Below are 14,112 nucleotides of genomic sequence, written 5' to 3' on the forward strand. Positions count from 1 at the left end.
CTAATACATTTTTTTTCTGTAGAAAAACTATCTTTGAACAATGTTAAGAGTAAGTACAGCAAAAATTAGGTGACATGATTTCCAATATGCCCCAGACCTAACAATTCTACCCTACCTGCATAAACAATATCATAAAAAAAAAAAAAGGTTCTGATGAACCTAGGAGCAGGACAGGAATAAAGACGCAGACATAGAGAATGGACTGGAGGATATGGGGAGGGGGAAGGGTAAGCTAGGACTAAGTGGGACAGTAGCATTGACATATATATACACTACCAAATGTAAAATAGCTAGCTAGTGGGAAGCAGCTGCAGAGCACAGGGAGATCAGCTCGGTGCTTTGTGACCACCTAGAGGGGTGGGATAGGGAGGGTGGGAGGGAGGCTTAAGAGGGAGGGGATATGGGGATATATGTATACATATAGCTGATTCACTTTGCTATACAGCAGCAACTAACACAACATTGTAAAGCAATTATACTCCAATAAAGATGTTGGAAAAAAAAAAAGCAATAAAGCCTTTCAATCCACGGTCAGATGTAAGGTTTAAAGTGCAAAAGTGTTAACACTACTGAAATTCTACACTTACACGTATAAGTAAATGTAGAATATTTGCCCTAAGGTAGTGTCTTCAAAGCGGGATGAGCACATGGGAGAGGAGGAAAATATTAGAACCATCTTTCATACCATCCTTTTAAAATATTGTATTTGGGTATGTTTCATTACATATACAGTACAGCAACATATTTATATATGTTTGAAATAAATAAATGTACCCATGTGGTTAGTGTGCTCAAACATTTTACCAATAGGATTCAGGATCAAATATGTCTGGAAGGCATTGTCATAAGGGATGCTATTAAGTCGCTTCTATAAGAAGTTCTGATTAGGAAATAAAAGGAAAGACTATATAGCGATTCTGGAAAGTAAAAGAGAACAAAAAATTCCCTTGCATCAAACAAAATGTTTGATTGCAACAACCAAAAACTTACGTGAGACACAGTTTTGCTTTGCTTGGAGGGATAAGACTATGTCATTTTCATTTGAATTGGTAAGGACCGAACTCCAAACAGAGGAACATCTGAGTATAGTCCCATTTTATCAACACATGGAACAACAGGAACATTCATTCATTCATTCCTTCATTCACTCACATATTCAACAATACTCCCTGAGCCAAGCAACATCCTGGGAATATATTGGGGAATACAACAGTGAAAAGGTCAAGGTCTCTACCCTCCAGGAGCTTTTATTCTAGTGGAAAAGGCAGGTGAATAAAGTATAAAGAGACAAAATAAATGCACGTTATCCTAAATGCAATGAAGGAAACAAAAAAGAGACTGAACTAGAAAATAACAAGAAATGAACTACTTCAGACAGTAAAGTCAGCAGGGCTAGGAATTAATAGGTAAGGGAGGGACATGAGGTAGAAAGGAGAGGTAAGAGCCAAATCACGCAGGGCCTTTATGCTAAGGTAAGGGGTTTATAAATTTATTGTGCACAATAGGAAGCTATAAGAGGGTCAACATTCTACCATGCATGATGAATGGATATCATAACAATAAACAGATATGGTCTCTTTTATTTATTGGGGTAAGATCTGAGTAACTGATATGTACAGATTTTAGTGATCAATCTCATGTATTTTGGTAAATGTGTACACCCATGTAATCATCACTCCAAATAAAACATAAAACATTTCCATTACCCTAGAAAAGTACCCTCCTGGCCCCTTTTAGTCAGTTCTCACTCCTGATTTTTATCACCATAGATGAATTTTGTCTGTTCGTGAACTTCTTATAAATGGACTGATGTAGAATATACTCTTTTGTGACTGGCTTCTTTCACTTAACATGAAGTGTTTGAGAGTTATCCATGTTATAGTATGAGTCAATAGTTCTTTTTTTAAATTGCTGAGTCTTGTATGGCAAAACAACAATTTATTTATTCATTCTCCTGTTGATGAACATTTGTTTACAGTATTTGTTTTTTATGAATAAAGCCTGTGTGACTATCTATGCTTGAAGAGTCTTCTTGTGGATATGTCTTTTCATTCTCTTGAAAATCAGGAATGGGATTTCTGGGTCATTGGGGAAGATATATGTATAACTTTATAGAAACAGTTCTCCAAAGTGATTGCAGTGGTTCCACATCCTCAGACTTTAATGTTAGCCAATTCTAGTGGGTATGAAATGGATACCATTGTGATTTTATTTGCATTTCTCTTATGAATAATGACATTGAATGCTTTTATATGTGTTTACTGGTATGTCTTGTGAAATATCTGTTAAGTCTTTTACTCAGTTTTTATTGGTTGTTTTCTTACTATAATTCTAAGAGTTCTTTACATATTTTAGATACACGTCCTTTGTCAGATATATCTATATCTATAGCTATATATCTATAGTGAGTATTTACTTGCCTGTTATCTTAATGGTATCTTTTAAAAACTTTTTATTTGGGGAGTTCCCTGGTGGCGCAGTGGTTAAGAGTCCGCCTGCCGATGCAGGGGACACGGGTTTGTGCCCCGGTCCGGGGAAGATCCCACATGTCGCGGAGCGGCTGGGCCCGTGAGCCATGGCCGCTGAGCCTGCGCGTCCGGAGCCTGTGCTCCACAACGGGAGAGGCCACAACAGTGAGAGGTCCGTGTACCGCAAAAAAACCAAAACAAAACAAAACAAATTTTTATTTGGAAATAATCTCTAAGCTAGAGGAAAGTATCAAGAATAGCAAACAGAAGACTCTTATATGCTTTATCTAGATTAGCTTATTGCTTAATGAAGACTTTTAATTAGCAGAAGTTTTTAATTTTCATGATGTCCAGCTGATCATTATTTATAGTAGTGCTTTCTGTCTTAAAAAATCCTCACCTAGTCCAAAGTTGCAAAAGTACTTTCCTTTGTTTCCTTCCAGATCTTTATAGCTTTAGTTTTTACATTTAGTTTTTACATTTACATCTACGATCCATCCCACATCAAGTACTTTATATTGTGTGAGGTACTGGGTGCGGTTCTTTTCTTTCTGTATGTTTATCCAGTTGTCCCAGCACTATTTATTAAAGACTCTTCTTTAGTCACTGAAATGCCTTGGTACTCTGTTGAAACTCAATTGACTATAAATGTGTGTGTGTGTGTGTGTGTGCGCGCACGTGTGTGTCTATTTCTGGACTCTCTATTGATCCATTTGTTTCATTTATCCATTCTTACACCAATGTTATACTGCTTTGATTACTGCAGCTTCACAGTAAGTCTTAAAACTAGGTAAAGAAACTCTTCAACTTGGTTTTGTTCAAGGTTTTTTTGGCCCTTGCTTTTCCATATAAATTTTAGGATCCACTTATCATTTTCTGATAAAAAAAAAGCTGTTGAGAGTTTAACTTGGATTGTGTTGAATCCGTAGATCAATTTAAGGAGAACTATATTGAGTCTTCCAATGTACTTACATGATATATCTATTTATTTAGGCCTTGTTTAATTTGTTTCACAATGTTTCATAGTTTTCATTTTAGAAGTCTTGCATATGTTTTGTTAAATTTATTTCTAAGTAGTTTATTTTTTGATATGACTGAAAATAAATGTTAAAATTTCATTTACCAGTTGAATGCTACTAGTATATAGAAATGCCATTGATTTTTGGTATACAGACCTTGTTTCCTGTGACCTTACTTAATTCACTCATGAGTTCTAGTAACTGTTTGGTAGATCCCTGAGAATTTTCTACATATACAATCATGTCTTCAGTAAATAAAGACTTTTACTTTTGCTTTTTTCAATTTTTATACTTTTTATTTATTTTTTCTTACATTACTTCCCTGGTTAGGACCTCCAGCATATACTAAACAGAAGTGATGAGAGTAGAAAATCTTGCATTGTTCCTGATCATAGGGGGAAAGCACTCACTATGTTTCTATTAAATATGATGTTAGATGTAGGTTTCTTTTTTCAGAGGAAGTTCTCTTCTATTTCTAGCTTTTTGAGAATTTTTTTTTAATCATGAAAAGGTGTAGAATTCTGTCAAATGCTTTTTCTGCATTGATTGAGATGATCCTATTGTTTTTCTCCTTTATTCTTTCCATATGTTGAATTATATCAATTGATTTTCAAATGTGAAACCAACCTTGTATTCTTGGTGTATATTTCAATTGTGCTAGCATTTTTGTTGAGGATTTTTATACCTATGTTCATGAGGGACACTGGTGTGTAATTTTCTTACAAGATCTATGTCAGGTTTTTTTTTTTTTTTTTTTTTTTTTGGCAGTACGCGGGCCTCTCACTGCTGTGGCCTCTCCCGTTGTGGAGCACAGGTTCCAGACGCGCAGGCTCAGCGGCCATGGCTCACGGGCCCAGCCGCTCTGCGGCATGTGGGATCTTCCCGAACCGGGGCATGAACCCGTGTCCCCTGCAGTGGCAGGCGGACTCTCAACCACTGCACCACCAGGGAAGCCCTAAAGAGAACATGTTTTAATCTAAACCTAAACCTCTTCCACAAGCACAACCAATACTTCTATTCCATTTTAGCAACTTAGATGAACAGTCCTACTCTGTAGCCAATCACTAGAAACTATTAAATTTTGAGGTCTTCTATTCAAATTTTCCTCCTGATTCATTAGTTCATTCAACTAACATTCAGTCAATTCCTTAGTGGCACAGTACAAGGCACTAGAGACATGGAAGTAGCTAAGACATGGAAATCATATTCTAGTGTGGGTGTAGGGGAAAATAATTATTCTTGAGTAGCTGTTTTTAGCACATTCCATAGACATTCTTTTATTAAATCTCACATCAATCCTTCACTGCAGGTAGTATATTCATCCTCCATTTTTTAGATGATGAAACTAGACTCTAGAAACCAAGACAGCTTCTAGTCCATAGACATACAGCTAGTAAGTAGCAGAGACAGGTATTAAAACTTGTCTCTACAGAATTCATTGTCATTTCTGTGACAAAACTGTATGTCCACTACTATACCAGGCTGAAGCTCTTTCATTCATTTATGCTGAGTGACTACTATTTGTCAGACATGTTTTGACAGCGACAAGAGTGCCTGGTTTCTGTCCTTGAGAACCACAGCCAAATATTTTCAATAGAATACTTGCTTACCAGATAAAAACCATCAATCCTTTCACTTCTCCCCCCTTTTCACTCTTTTAGAACCATTTTCTGTTCCATTCTGGATTCCAGTTCTGAATCTGATCTTCCAATAGGTAACAAACGTGTGCCTTCCAACCACTATACCATGTAAAGCCTCCTGAAAGGGTGATCTCAAAGTTTGCAAGACTGGAGTGTAATCTGTTGGAATGTGGTAATTCAACTAAAGAAAAAAATCTACAAAGTATCAGAAGGTTGTCTGCTCAGTACATAATCAGAACAAGTGACTTAGACTACAGTATCTGATACGTACAGTCCCCAAAGGTATTATTACCATTATTAAATATCTATTATTTATTGGGCATTTTCTATGTGCCAACACTGTATTAAGCACGCTCTATGCATTATCTCACTTAACCTTCCCATAAACCCTACAAGATATCTACTACAATTATTTCTACTTAACAATGAGGAAACTAAGGCTTAGTATGGTTAAGTGACTTTCCTAAAGTCACATATCTATCAGAGTACAGATTTAAACTCAAATCTAATTGATCCCAACATCTACATTGTTAACCACATGCTTACTTTCTTCTGGGGCAGGCACTGCCTATAAACATATCCATAGTAGCATAATCTTTGCTCCTGGGGAAAAATATTTAATATCTGATGGCTAAGACCCTTACCCTTCACTGTGTTTAGAAGAAAAGAGCCCAAATTTGCCTCTCTGTGTGTGCGTGTGCACATCTTTTTTCCATTGACAAATTCTTCCTTTAGATTTGTTTAAAAAACCCTCAGATCCAAGAACTATTATCTTACAATTAAAAGCTCAGAGGCTAATCTTACTTTACTCATTTCCATGTTCTTGCAGGTCACTTCACTGTCTCACCATAGGCCTCATATACTTACAATCCTCTCAGCTATTAGTGAGGGCCACCGAGAACAACTGATTGCTTCCTATCCTTAACATCTAGGCTTCATCAGTCCAATTAGCTGTCACAGCCTGTCAAAGTCACTTCCCAAATAGTTTCACATCTGTTTCTTCCTTTGGCTTCTACAGCTACAATGCAAGTTCGGGTCACTTGTTGCTTTAAATATTCTCCCTTACTAGTCTCTCTACCTCTAATCTTTTTATCTCTCAGTCCATTCTTCATGTGGACCAGCCATGGGGACTGAACATCATGCTTTGGCTCCATTTCCTTCTTTGTCATCCTATAGCCTAAGGAATAAAGTCGAAAATAGAGCTCCTTATCTTGTTATTCAAGGACCTCCAAAATCTGACCCTCAGCCATTACTTCAATATCACCTTTCACCATGTTGCTCTCCATGTCAGACATCATATAATAAGAGTACAAGATGCAAACCAGGGGGATTTCAGAGATATCAGGAGAGAATATCAGAATTAGGGTGGGAGAAAGAGTGGAGTTGCAGAATAAAGCTAGGGTTCGGTTGTTGGGAGTCTTAACATGAGATACCAAGAAGATCTCCATAGGGGAGAAACCGAGGCTGTAATTACAAACAGAAAAGGATGGGAAACGGAAGAGCAACATCTAAATCCCTACCATGTGCCAGAGCCTGTACATCATTTCACCGGTGTTATTTCATTTATTCCCCTCAACCGCTCTTTGAAATAGGAATTAATATTCACATCTTACTAATGTAGTTAAAGGCTCAGAGACACTACGCCACTTGTTCAAGATCTCAGAGCTAGTATGTGGCAGAGCTAGAAATCGATCTAAAAAGACAAAGCAAGAGGAATAAAGGATGGTAGTTGTCTGGCTTAGTGTTTTTGAAAGGTTACTAGGAAGAAAAGGGTGTGTGTAACAGGCCTGCATCCCATTCTACCCCTTTACTAAAGGGCATTCCAGAAGAGAAAGGGGACCAGCCAAAGCTCCTTGTAAAAACATGACTGATCTTTCGGCAAATACACTAATGGTATTTATCAGGGTGAAAGTCCTTAATGAAATACTTTTTGCTGGATGTACCTGATCTGTCTAGGACTTCTTGGAATTCATGCACTCACGGGGCATGGCTCCCTGGAAAATGTCACATAAGCCATAAATGTAACAGCTCCCATTGGGTGAGGGATATTCTCTCAGAATCACTCTCTCAGGTACTACTTAAGAGAAGTCATCTGTTAAGTGTGGGCCTAAGTGCATTGAGAAAGGACTGGAAGACTTCAGTGGCAGTCCTGGATCTCTTTCTGCTTCACAGGTACTTCAATACTGGCTAAAATCTCTGAGTCTTTTGAGTCTGTTTGACAATTCAATCCTTTGAGCTATCTCATATGGCTGGTTACGTTGTGCAGCCTCTTGAAAAAGTACACCCTCAAAAGCAGATTCTGAGAAAAGGACATAGGTGCCCATAGTTTAGGTGATTCCATGAAGCAGGAATGAAGGAGCAGGAAGAGGAAGAGAGCAAAAGAGGAAAGGCCAAGATCAAGATGCACTGGCTCTGACACTGCTATAGGCCACAGGGGCTCCATTCTACCAGGGTATCTGGAGACAGGTACAGAACACTTCCCAGATAATCCATTTGAAGAATGGGAGGTGGGAGCCTATATCCACTGACTCCCAATCCCCAGTGGTTAAGAGTTGCCTCTGGGGGGCTTAACTCCCCAGTATTTCCAAGCTGTCAGGCTTCTACTGCATCCAAGAAGCCCCTGGGTGGCACTAGATAAGGGATGCTGTCCAATCAAGCTTGCACCAAACTGCTCACTGCAGCTGCAGCTGATACCAGAGGTGGACCCAGAGGACGTAAGGTGGGACACTGGAGTGGGCTGCCACAATGACAATACCAGCATTCTGGCTCCTACTTAAACATACTCCATTCTCTTCTATTTTCATGGCTTTGCTTATGCATTTCCCTTGGAAAGTCCCTTCCCTCATTATGCCACTTGACCTATATTCATCCATCACAGTTTGGATTAGATATGCCACCTCCTCCTTGAAAACGTCTTGGATCTGTAAATTAAAAATAATCACTTTTTTTTTTAAACTTACAACAGCATGTTTTCAACCCCTAACACTGAATTCTTCTCATTCCCCCTTGATGCTCTTAGGTCAGTAACTATAGTCCACTTTATAGGCCATGATAGGATGCAAATCTTTTCCTTTGTTTTTACAGGTGAATAACATGTGGTCTCATATATCTCAGTTTTACCACTTGCTAGTAACATTTTGAATTTAAAAGGGTTACTAGAATTTGGTACTGCAAAGCCCATTTTAGAGTTTAAAGCAGTCTCTCATTCTAAATTCCACAAAGAATTTGTAAAGTTCCTAATATGCAAATGTACAAGCACAAGAGAAGTAGAATTTCTGCAATTTAGGGGAAGGACAATTTGTTACAAATTCATCAAGTGTTGTCATCTTGAGTTGATTGTAGTTTTCAAGAACTGATATATATATATATTTTTTTTTTCTTAAATAATAAATTATTATTTTAGACTACTCATTATCAACAAGTGGGGAAATAGGCCAGAATACTGAGCAATAACTTTGAAGCCAGAGTTTTTGGGTAAAAATTCTGGCTTCACCATTTCCTAGCTTTGTGACAATAGGCAAGTTACTTAACCTTTTGTGCCTTAGCTTCTTCATCAGTAAAATGTGGAAAAGTAATAGTACTCACAAATTGTTGTGAGGACTGCATAACTGAATATATGTAAAATGTTTAAAACAGCGCCTGGCATACAGAAAGCTCTACCTAAGTACTAACCATTATCAACTTGGGGGGCTGTGGATTGTTTACTGAATGCTTTGTATTTTTGGCCTTTAATTTTCTAATAACTAAAATTTGACTGGCCCATACATGACAACATAATCCTCTACTGATGTCCCAACCTCCACACTGGAAAGTGGGAATGGGTGGGGCTGTGAGCCAAGACATCTTTCATCCTGCCGTGGTGAGTCCTGGTGAAAAAATATGGGTGTCACTGTAGGCTGCTACCTACAGTCTGTTTCTTCTACTGGCCTGAAAGGTCTCTGATGACTGAGATAACCTCTGATGACTGGTTATCACAGCATCTCACAGAGCTTGGTTCAGAGTTTTGTAGTTAATTGGGAAACAGCTGCTCAACTGTCTTTGTTGAAACCCTATTGGAATCATATATTTGCATGTCTATTTATTAAGCACTTACACGGTGTCAAGCCTGGAAGGAGATACTGGGGATATCGCAGTGAATAAAACGAAGTCCCTGCCCTCATGAAGCATGTTTTAATAGAGGAAGACAGTAATAAACAAGAAACAAATAAACAAGTACACATATGTCAGCTCTCAGTAAGGGCTATAAAGAAAAGTAAAGTACAAAAAGGTGATAGAGATGGGGTGGAAAGTATTATTTCAGAAGAGGTAGTTAGGGAAGTCTTCCCAAAGAAGGTGCCATTTGGGCAAGAGTTGAATGAAATGGTTGGAACCATGCAGATAGCTGGGAGATTCCAGACACAATACTCCTGAGGACTATGCAGAAATCTGTTCCTCTCTGTAGCAGGTCTTCCAATGTAATCCAACAAATATATATTAAGAAAGGTGAGTCCCCTGGGCTGTAAAAGCTTGATAACCACACAATGGGTGCATGGCATGACTCTGCCCTCGTGGAGGCCAGGTGTTGGTTTGCACAAAACAGTTCTCAGTCAAATCTAACTATTATGGCTCTGACTTCTGGAATAATTTCTAAATGATCATGTGCCCAGCTTAGGACAAAGGTATTAGGACTAAGCCACTCACATGATGATGAGGTTTTATTCTACTGTCTTTGTAAAAATAAATATGCAAACATTATCTCATAATCAAGAGTAGTTGGTTTTGGAGGGAAAACAAAATCATGTGCTAAGCTTAAATGGTTCTGAAAGTAAGCTGAATTGCCACTTTAAAAAATTAAAATTAGTCATTCATGAGAGAGAGAGAATATAAATGCATATATGTGACTACTTAAAAGCTTCATTACGCTTATATGCTTTTTTGGGGACAATTTAGTTGCTGTAAGGAAGGCTGCTTGTAAAACATCTCTTCTCTTGTAATACAGGGTTGATTTTCACCATCTAAAACCTCCTGTGACCTAACAAAGCAGAAAAAGACAAGCAACAGTTGCAACACTACTCTTACACTTAAAGACACATTCTTTTTTAAAAAAACATATAGGAGTTAATATTTTTCTTATATCTGTTACTGAGCATTCACAGCTAAGGGTCAGCAATGTGATAGAAAAAGTAATGAGACCACGATGAGAAAAAATGGGGTAGTCAACAGGAAAATCAATCTCATTTATTATAATATTCTAGTGATCAGCAGGTGTATAACTCTCCCAGCTATGGTCATTAACGACATTCATTCCAAACTTAACATCTACATTTGCAAACCATTTGAAAGTAAAATACTTTTCGATTCAATTTTCAATTCACCTTTTTATCTTCATCTTTGTTTGACAATTTTTTTTTCACAGTGGCAACCTCAGTGAGTATCTGAGTAAATGGTAGCAACCTTCCAAGAGCACAGATAAACTCATCTATTCAGATTACCTATTCACTTTGCTTCTGTATATACAATGATTTTTTAAAAACATCTTTATTGGAGTATAATTGCTTCACATTATTGTGTTAGTTTCTGCTGTATAACAAAGTGAATCAGCTATACATATACACATGTCCCCATATTCCCTCCCTCTTGTGCCTCCCTCCCACTCTTCATTTCCCAGCCCTCTGGGTGGTCACAAAGCACTGAGGTGATCTCTTTATGCTATGCAGCTGCTTCCACTGGCTATCTATTTTACATTTGGTAGCGTATATATGTCCATGCCACTCTCTCACTTCTTCCCAGCTTACCCTTCCCCCTCCCTGTGTCCTCAAGTCCATTCTCTACGTCTGCGCCTTTATTCCTGTCCTGCCCCTAGGTTCTTCAGAACTAACTTTTTTTTAGATTTCATATATATGTGTTAGCATATGGTACTTGTTTTTCTCTTTCTGACTTACTTCACTCTGTATTACAGACTCTAGGTCCATCCACCTCACTACAAATAACTCAATTTCATTTCTTTCTTTCTTTCTTTTTTTTTTTTTTTGCGGTATGCGGGCCTCTCACTGCTGTGGCCTCTCCCGTTGCGGAGCACAGGCTCTGGACGCGCAGGCTCAGTGGCCATGGCTCACGGGCCTAGCCGCTCTGCGGCATGTGGGATCTTCCCGGACCAGGGCACAAACCCGTGTCCCCTGTATCAGCAGGTGGACTCTCAACCACTGTGCCACCAGGGAAGCCCCAATTTCATTTCTTTTTATGGCTGAGTAATATTCCATTGAATATATGTGCCATATCTTCTTTATCCATTCATCTGTCGATTGACACTCAGGTTCCTTCCATGTCCTGGCTATTGTAAATAGAGCTGCAATGAACACTGTGGTACATGACTCTTTGTAAATTATGGTTTTCCCAGGGTATATGCCCAGTAGTGGGATTGCTGGGTCATATGGTAGTTCTATTTGTAGTTTTTTAAGGAACCTCCATATTGTTCTCCATAGTGGCTGTACCAATTTACATTCCCACTAACAGTGCAAGAGGGTTCCCTTTTCTCCACACCCTCTCCAGCATTTATTGTAGAATTTTTGATGACAGCTATTCGGACAGGTGTGAGGTGATACCTCACTGTAGTTTTGATTTGCATTTCTCTAATGATTAGTGATGTTGAGCATCCTTTCATGTGTTTGTTGGCAATCTGTATATCTTCTTTGGAGAAATGTCTATTTAGGTCTTCTGCCCATTTTTGGATTGGGTTGTTTGTTTTTTTGATATTGAACTGCCTGAGCTGCTTGTATATTTTGGAGATTAATCCTTTGTCAGTTGCTTCGTTGGCAAACATTTTCTCCCATTCTGAGGGTTGTCTTTTCGTCTTGTTTATGGTTTCCTTTGCTGTGCAAAAGCTTTTAAGTTTCATTAGGTCCCATTTGTTTATTTTTGTTTTTATTTCCATTTCTCTAGGAGGTGGGTCAAAAAGGATCTTGCTGGGATTTATGTCATAGAGTGTTCTGCCTATGTTTTCCTCTTAAGAGTTTTAGAGTGTCTAGCCTTACATTTAGGTCTTTAATCCATTTTGAGTTTATTTTTGTGTATGGTGTTACGGAGTATTCTAATCTCATTCTTTTACATGTAGCTGTCCAGTTTTCCCAGCACCACTTATTGAAGAGGCTGTCTTTTCTCCATTGTATATTCTTGCCTCCTTTATCAAAGATAAGGTGACCATATGATTGTGGGTTTATCTCTGGGCTTTCTATGCTGTTCCATTGACCTATATTTCTGTTTTTGTGCCAGTACCATACTGTCTTTGATTACTGTAGCTTTGTAGTATAGTCTGAAGTCAGGGAGCCTGATTCCTCCAGCTCCGTTTTTCTTTCTCAAGATTGCTTTGGCTATTTGGGGTCTTTTGTGTTTCCATACAATTGTGAATTTTTTTGTTCTATTTCTGTGAAAAATGCCATTGGTAGTTTGATATGGATTGCACTGAATCTGAAGATTGCTTTGGGTAGTATAGTCATTTTCACATTGTTGATTCCTCCAATCCAAGAACATGGTATATCTCTCCATCTGTTTGTATCATGTTTAATTACTTTCACCAGGGTCTTATAGTTTTCTGCATACAGGTCTTTTGTCTCCTTAGGGAGGTTTATTCCTACATATTTTATTCTTGTTGTTGCAATGGTAAAGGGGAGTGTTTCCTTAATTTCTCTTTCAGATTTTTCATCATTAGTGTAAAGGAATGCAAGAGATTTGTGTGCATTAATTTTGTATCCTGCTATGTGGCCAAATTCACTGATTAGCTCTAGTAGTTTTCTGGTAGCATCTTCAGGATTCTCTATGTATAGTATCATGTCATCTGCAGACAGTGACAGCTTTACTTCTTTTCCGATTTGGATTCCTTTTATTTCTTTTCCTTGTCTGATTGCCATGGCTAAAACTTCCAAAACTATGTTGAATAAGAGTGCTGATAGTGGGCAACCTTGTCTCGTTCCTGATCTTAGTGGAAATGCTTTCAGTTTTTCACCATTGCGAATGATGTTGGCTGTGGGTTTCTCATATATGGCCTTTACTATGTTGCGGTATGTTCTCTCTATGCCTACTTTCTGGAGGGTTTTTACCATAAATGGGTGTTGAATTTTGTCAAAAGCCTTTCCTGCATCTATTGAGATGATCATATGGTTTTTATCCTTCAGTTTGTTAATATGGTGCATCACATTAATTGATTTGTGTATACTGAAGAATCCTTGCATTACTGGGATAAACCCCACTTGATCATGGTGTATGATCCTTTTAATGTGCTGCTGGATTCTGTTTGCTAGTATTTTGTTGAGGATTTTTGCATCTATGTTCATCAGTGATATTGACCTGTAGTTTTCCTTCTTTGTGACATCTTTGTCTAGTTTTGGTATCAAGGTGATGGTGGCCTCGTAGAATGAGTTTGGGAGTGTTCCTCCCTCTGCTATATTTTGGAAGAGTTTGAGAAGGATAGGTATTAGGTCTTCTCTAAATGTTTGATAGAATCCACCTGTGAAGCCATCTGGCCCTGGGCTATTGTTTGTTGGAAGATTTTTAATCACAGTTTCAATTTCAGTGTTTGTGACTGGTCTGTTTTATTTTCTGTTTCTTCCGGGTTCAGACTCAAAAGGTTGTAGTTTTCTAAGAATTTTTCCATCTCCGCCAGGTTGTCCATTTTACTGGCATATACTTGCTTGTAGTAATCTCTCATGATCTGTTCTATTTTTTCAGTGTTAGTTGTTACTTCTCCTTTTTCATTTGTAATTCTATTGACTTGAGACTTCTCCCGTTTTCCCTCGATGAGTCTGGCTAATGGTTTATCAATTTTATCTTCTCAAGGAACCAGCTTTTAGTTTTACTGATGTTTGTGATCATTTCGTTCATTTCTTTTTCATTTATTTGTGCTCTGATCTTTATGATTTCTTTCCTTCTGCTAACTTTGGGGTTTTTTTTGTTCTTCTCTCTCTCATTGCTTTAGGTGTAAGGTTAGGTTGTTTATTTGACACTTTTCTTGTT

At 38.1% G+C, this 14,112-nt stretch overlaps 1 protein-coding gene across 4 annotated transcripts in view; it reads right to left on the bottom strand.

Moving 5' to 3' along the window:
* CFAP20DC (CFAP20 domain containing) overlaps positions 1 to 14,112 on the bottom strand; it is a 274,294-nt gene that overhangs the window by 182,821 nt on the left and 77,361 nt on the right. The window lies entirely within an intron of this gene.

The sequence above is a fragment of the Delphinapterus leucas genome, chromosome 10, assembly GCF_059928025.1.
Source record: "Delphinapterus leucas isolate spDelLeu-1000000601 "Yukka" chromosome 10, BTC_Dleu_Yukka2, whole genome shotgun sequence".
In the NCBI taxonomy this organism is placed as follows: Eukaryota; Metazoa; Chordata; class Mammalia; order Artiodactyla; family Monodontidae; genus Delphinapterus; species Delphinapterus leucas.